The 6,000-nt window shown below is 42.6% G+C and overlaps 1 pseudogene; it reads left to right on the plus strand.

Moving 5' to 3' along the window:
* Window positions 1–3,132: 3,132 nt before the first annotated feature.
* On the plus strand, window positions 3,133–5,362 carry LOC136551514 (uncharacterized; annotated as a pseudogene).
* The last annotated feature ends 638 nt before the right edge of the window (window positions 5,363–6,000 follow it).

Consider the following 6,000-nt stretch of genomic DNA (forward strand, 5'->3'; position numbering starts at 1 on the left):
CACACGCATGGAATTCTGCTACTTCCGATCCGTCCCTTCTGGTCTTCCTCGGGGACCCTTAGGGCTCGTTTGGATAGGGGCATCCCCGCAGGTATCCCGGCCTGATCCGCGGGTGCTGAGAAGCCCGTGGCGCTGCTCCCCTTCTTGATCCATGAGGCCATTTGGATACTGTGGGGGCCAAAACAAACACGTGCCTTTTCCGGCCTATCCTCGTCGATGCACGGGGGAAGAAAAAAACGTGTCCGCACTCGTGTTTCTCTATCCTGTTCCCCATCGCTCTCCTGTCTCGCAAGCGCATTGCGCCATCGCCTGCTCGCCCTCGCCTCGCAGAGGTAAGCCATGGTGTCTAGGGTTTGTGCGCCTCCCATCTCCTACTCGTGCATCTCCCATCTCCTGCTCCCTCCGTCTCCAGACCATCTCGTTGTTAATTTCTAATCCGTCTTCCTCGCAGAGCACGACCATGGGGGCTAGGGTTTAAGCGCCGCCCGTCGCTGCTCTCGTAGCCGCCCGTCGCCGCACGGCCAGGTGCCACCCTCGTCGCGCCGCTGCTTGCATCTGCTATATCTGCGACATCCGCCACGTGCAGTGGTCTTCTAGCAGGTGGGACGCCTGCTCCTTCTGTTTATCGTTAGATCTGTGAGGAGGGGAGCACCGAGCACGAGCACCTCCACTCCACGCGCGCCCCATGCCCGTCTGCTCCACCTCCACCTCCATCTCCATGAGGGCCAGCTGAGCGAGACAAGGAAGGGGAATCTCTCCCCGTTCGCCTTGCCATCTTGATCTGCTCTGGCTCCCGGCGGCAGCCCACCTTCTTCCCCCTATAGGTAATGGTGCTTCTTGGTTGCTTTGCAATGTCTCAAGCGTCGGATTTGGTTGAGATTCGGAGGCCCCGGGGTCCGGGTTCCGTGGCTGTTCCTCTGCGGCAAAGATGGGATTTTTTCCCTCTTATTCTGTGCGCGAGGCGCCGCCGAAGTGCTGGTTCTGCGATTTCCCCCCATGGACACAAGATTTGATTCGCGCTAGTGTGATCTGGGTGCCAAAAGATGGGATTTCTTTTTTGCTACTTGCTGAATGTAGCAGCAGGTTCATTTGCCGCTGAAACTGCCTAATTAAATCAGTGAACCAATGAAATCTGTTCACTTATTCAGTGCTCTGCTTTTCAGTGTTATGTGTTTTGGTTATATAGTGTTGAGAAGCTGAGAAAACTTGTATATGTCAAGCATATATTAATTTTCTATGATAGTGAACAAGATTTTTTCTTTGATAGTGTTGAGAAACTGAGAAAGCTTTTCAGTTAGTGAACCAGATTTTCATTTGCATAAATCCAATATTTTTTCTGTGAGACTACTGCATGGTTTTGTGAAACAATAGCATTTCAAAGGGGCCTAAGTATGTAACCTGAAGCGGTTTTTGGTGATTCAGTATGTTTTGAGTGCAATTACCAATTTCATAGATGAAATGCTAAATCGACTCCAGTTCAGTTACTATACTAGTATAACAAACAGCTACTACAATGTGTTCTTTTTTTAGTTGAACATTAGGTTAATGACTCCAGTTCAGTTGAGGTTGTCAAACTAGCTTGCTGCTCTTTGTTTGGCTCAAGGTTTCCTCTGTTTTTGTTTTTCAGATAGCGCACTGCAGCTGCATTTTAGAGTGTCAGTAGTAACTGACCAGTGGAGAGTTCAGGTAAAACTCAACTGCAGACTTCGTTTTTCAGTCAGTTCAGATATTTCTTTGTAGTAGCTGTTTGTTTTCCATCGGTTGCTAGCTGTCTTAGCTCTTAAGTGCTTCATGTGCAGCTTCTGAATATTCCGGCTTTTTAGAATAGTATTCACAGTTCAGTTTAGTGAGTGCTTTTTGATTTGTTTGGGTAGCCTGTTAGCAGTAACATTTTTTATTAGATTAATTATGTTTACTCATTTCTTTCGTTTGCTTCCGTGATGTTTTAAGCAAGTACTAATTGTTCGTAGGTCAGTATGTCACAAGTTGGCATATGTGACTTTTACAATTAGAAGAGAGACGCGTTGGGTAATTTTGGAACATAGGCTTCAATTATAAATACATAAGTAGGCCAATATCTCAGCTGGTATAGAGCTGATGCTAATGTCAAATATAAGGGTCACACTATAAATATGTGGACATGCCTCTGTGAGCACTGTATGGTTGTGGAGAACATGTCAGATTGTTAGTAGTGGTAGTAGTACAATGTTATGCCTGGACTGGGATGGATTTGCCCTGTAGAAGACATGGAAGAATAGCCATGTTCTTATTCTTCTTGTTCAGTGAAAAACGAAAACATTACAGGCTAGCTGAACATTTTGACCTGCAAGTAAAACAATGTGCTGCTTTTGAAATGTTTGCCTGCCAGTTTGCTGTTTGTCCTTGAGTCATGTGTTCAATGTCGAAAATGAAAGCGTGGCGTGGGGTTTGGTGGTGTGGCCACTGAAAATGAAAGCGGACCTGTGCCTGCTTGTTGCGTTGCATTGCATAGCATGTTAGCATGCCATTTGTTAGTATTGACGTCAATTTAATCTGATAGTCTGTTGCTAGCTATGATCTTGTGTGCAGTTACATTAGTATTTGCAGTTCCTATATTTAAAGTAAAGTGGCCCGACGCAAATCCATCCCACGGGCCACTTTACTTTAATCCATCAAGGGATTGACGAGATGTATGAGTACAATAAAAATGAGAGTCATAGAATTGATGGCAAAGATAAAACTACAGCCAGAGAACCAAATGGTATTTTAGCTGAGAAACACGATTTTTCTTTGTCCTGAGTCCTGACAAAATCTGGGATCAATGGTTTCTCGTCACTTTGCATCCTAGTGTTTCCGTAATTCTGTATCAGAAGCATGTGACAACTCTATGCTAGGACAAGTGGCAGTAGATCTAATAGTCAAACAAACAGTGGTTAGAACAATGTAGTGATAACGGTAAATTGACATGAAAGCAAGCAAAATCCCCTAGAATGCACTGTCAAATGTACTGAGCTCCTTTGAAATTTACTCCTTTGGGAAACAAGTATAAACATGACATCTTATTACACATATATGAGTATGGTTGTATATATTTCAGTTGTGATGAAGTCTGAAGAGCAACCTTAGTAAATAAACAGTAGTAAATAAACTATCCGCGAGTCTAGCTAATGAATTGATGTTGCTATACCAGCGACAAATTGGGGTAGGCCAGGACAGGACACAAAAAAGGATAAGCAAAGAGGAGACTAAGACGTGCAAACCGACCTTCATATCATCCTCAATCTTGGCAACTAGTGACTGAATGCTGCCGACAATCTCCTTGAGCGGAGACATTGTGGGGTACTTGCCCTCCATCCCACACGAACCTGCACGCGCAGCCAACACAGAAGCTTTTAAGCTAAACAGAACATTCATCCGATCGGCTGGGCAGTATATTAGTTTGCAGCAGACCTAGTGAGGTAGGTGTCGACGGGGACGCCATCGATGGTGAGGGTCCCACTCTCGACCCCTCCGGCGCGTGGTCAGTTAACTAAGCTGAGATAATGCTCTGTGAGACATTTTGGAACTCTAATGCCTATCTTCAGTTAACTATGCGTAGATTATACTATTTTATATATTTGTTATGTAATTTCAAGCGATGCTGGTCTGCTCAGCATTATTTCTTTGTGCTGATTTCTGCAAAAATTATGACTATGCATTCTTGTTTGTTTGGCATATGTGACTTTTACTAATTATATCTCAGCTGGTATAGAGCTGATGCTAATGTCAAATATAAGGGTCACACTATGAATATGCTTGCAGAATTAGTACTTCTACATGTGATCTTGTTCGGTTCAGAGAGAAAAATAAAGTACTAACACGTACTTTATTATAAATACACAAGTAGGATAATATCTCAGCTTGTTTCTATTTGCAACTTTTAGATAATGGGCTCTAGGAAGGAGAAAATTAGGAAATTCATACAGATGGAAGAAGAAGATGATGATGAATTGTTTCTTGTCATTGTTCCTGCAATACTTGAATATCTGAATGAAGAGAAGAGGCCAGAGCATACCTCCGAGTATACTGGTGCTAAGAAGGTGAAGGAAATTCTGGAGGGGCACGAGAATTGGTGTAAATCTGAGTTTCGTATGGAGACACGAATATTTAAGGAGACATGTAACTATCTTAGGCGTGAGGGTCTATTGCGTGACACACGAGGTGTTACCATTGAGGAGCAGCTAGGGATGTTTATGTATATGATTTCACACAATGCTAGCAATGATAGACTGAAGAAAACATTTCAGCATAGTGGTGAAACTGTCCATAGGCACATAAGGGCAGTTTTCAATATCATTCCCACTCTCACCTATAGATTTGTGAAGCTTCCTACTTCCAACCAAACTCACCCCAAGATCGCTACGGATCCTAGATTTTGGCCCTTTTTTCGGGTAAGGCATAACACTATACCTTACTGTCTCTCCAACATTTTGCTCTGTTTTTAAGTTTCATTTTTTTACAGAATTGTATTGGTGCTATCGACGGCACACATGTGCCTATCACAATTGCAGAAGAGAAAGCCCCCCATATAGGAATAGGAAAGGCACACTATCTCAGAATGTCATGGTAGCATGTGACTTCAACCTGAACTTCACATTTATCTCTTGTGGGTGGGAAGGGTCTGCTTCAGATGCTGGAGTTCTTCGATCAGCTATTTCCAAGGGTTTCCATGTTCCTGAGGGAAAGTTTTATCTTGTGGATGGTGGGTATGCAAATGCACCACAATTCCTAGCGCCTTATCGAGGAGTTAGATATCACATTGCTGAGTTTCGGCGGTGCTCATCTCGAAGAAGAGAATATGCTGATCACAAAGAGCTTTTCAATCATCGTCATGCACTTCTTAGAAACCATATTGAGAGGGCTATTGGGATTCTTAAGAAAAGGTTTCAAATTTTGAAAGTGGGAACACATCATCCCATAGAATCTCAAATAAAAATTCCAGCAGCAGCCGCTGTATTTCATAACATAATTAGATGTCTAAATGGTGGCGAGAATTGGCTAGATCACCAACCTACTTATATACCAGAATCTGATCATGTTGATCTGCCACAAGGAGATGATAATCATCAAAATGATGTGCAGTCGCTGAATTTACAAGACCATGCTGCAAACGTCCTAAGAGATCAGATTGCCATGCAAATGTGGGAACGCTACAATCAAAGTCGTGCTTAGGAAGTAGCACTCAAGTCGTAGAGCATGAAGATTATTTTGTAGTGTGTTATGTAATAAATGTTGAACATGCCAATGTGCTATTGTACAAGACATCTATGTTTATGACTTCCTATCTATGTGAGTTATGTTATATGTCGCCAAACTATTACAGTTGTGTTTGAATGTTATTTTTGTAAACTCTAGCTATGACTAAAGGACAAAGCTCAAGAGCATCATGGAGCTTTAATTATGAGAAAGGACTTCTTGATGTACTTCAAGAACACAATCATGAAAGGTTTAAGGGCCAAAATGGTTGGTCACCTGAAGGATGGAGAAGTATCATAAAGCATTTCAATGAGAAGTTTCCATCCGCTGGATTTTCGAAGGCACAGATTCAAGACAAGGAGAAGGACATTAAAGGAAACTACAAGGCCATTCGGGCAGGGATTAAGGAAAGTGGGGTTGGCTAGGAATGATTCTTTGTGCATGATCAATGCTTTACCAAATAAATGGAAGAAACTTATTGATGTATGTTATAAGATCATTTCACTTGCTAGATAATTTGGCTTGTTACTATGTGAAAGGTCCTTGTTTGGTTTTGGTAATTGAGTGACAACTTAGGTGGACTAATTGTGTTTATGTGAGATACACAGGTGATTAGTCCATAGGTACATGTGTGTGAGCAACATATGCCATGAAGGTGAAAATAGGCTTGGAAATGTTGCAAAGCTCACATATGTGATGATGAAGGAGCTTAAATGCACATGAGACATGACATTGAGTCATGTGATCAAGGTGGAGAAGATCAAGACAAGACTTGGCTTGATGGAC

Source organism: Miscanthus floridulus, chromosome 4 (assembly GCF_019320115.1).
Source record: "Miscanthus floridulus cultivar M001 chromosome 4, ASM1932011v1, whole genome shotgun sequence".
Classification (NCBI taxonomy): domain Eukaryota; kingdom Viridiplantae; phylum Streptophyta; class Magnoliopsida; order Poales; family Poaceae; genus Miscanthus; species Miscanthus floridulus.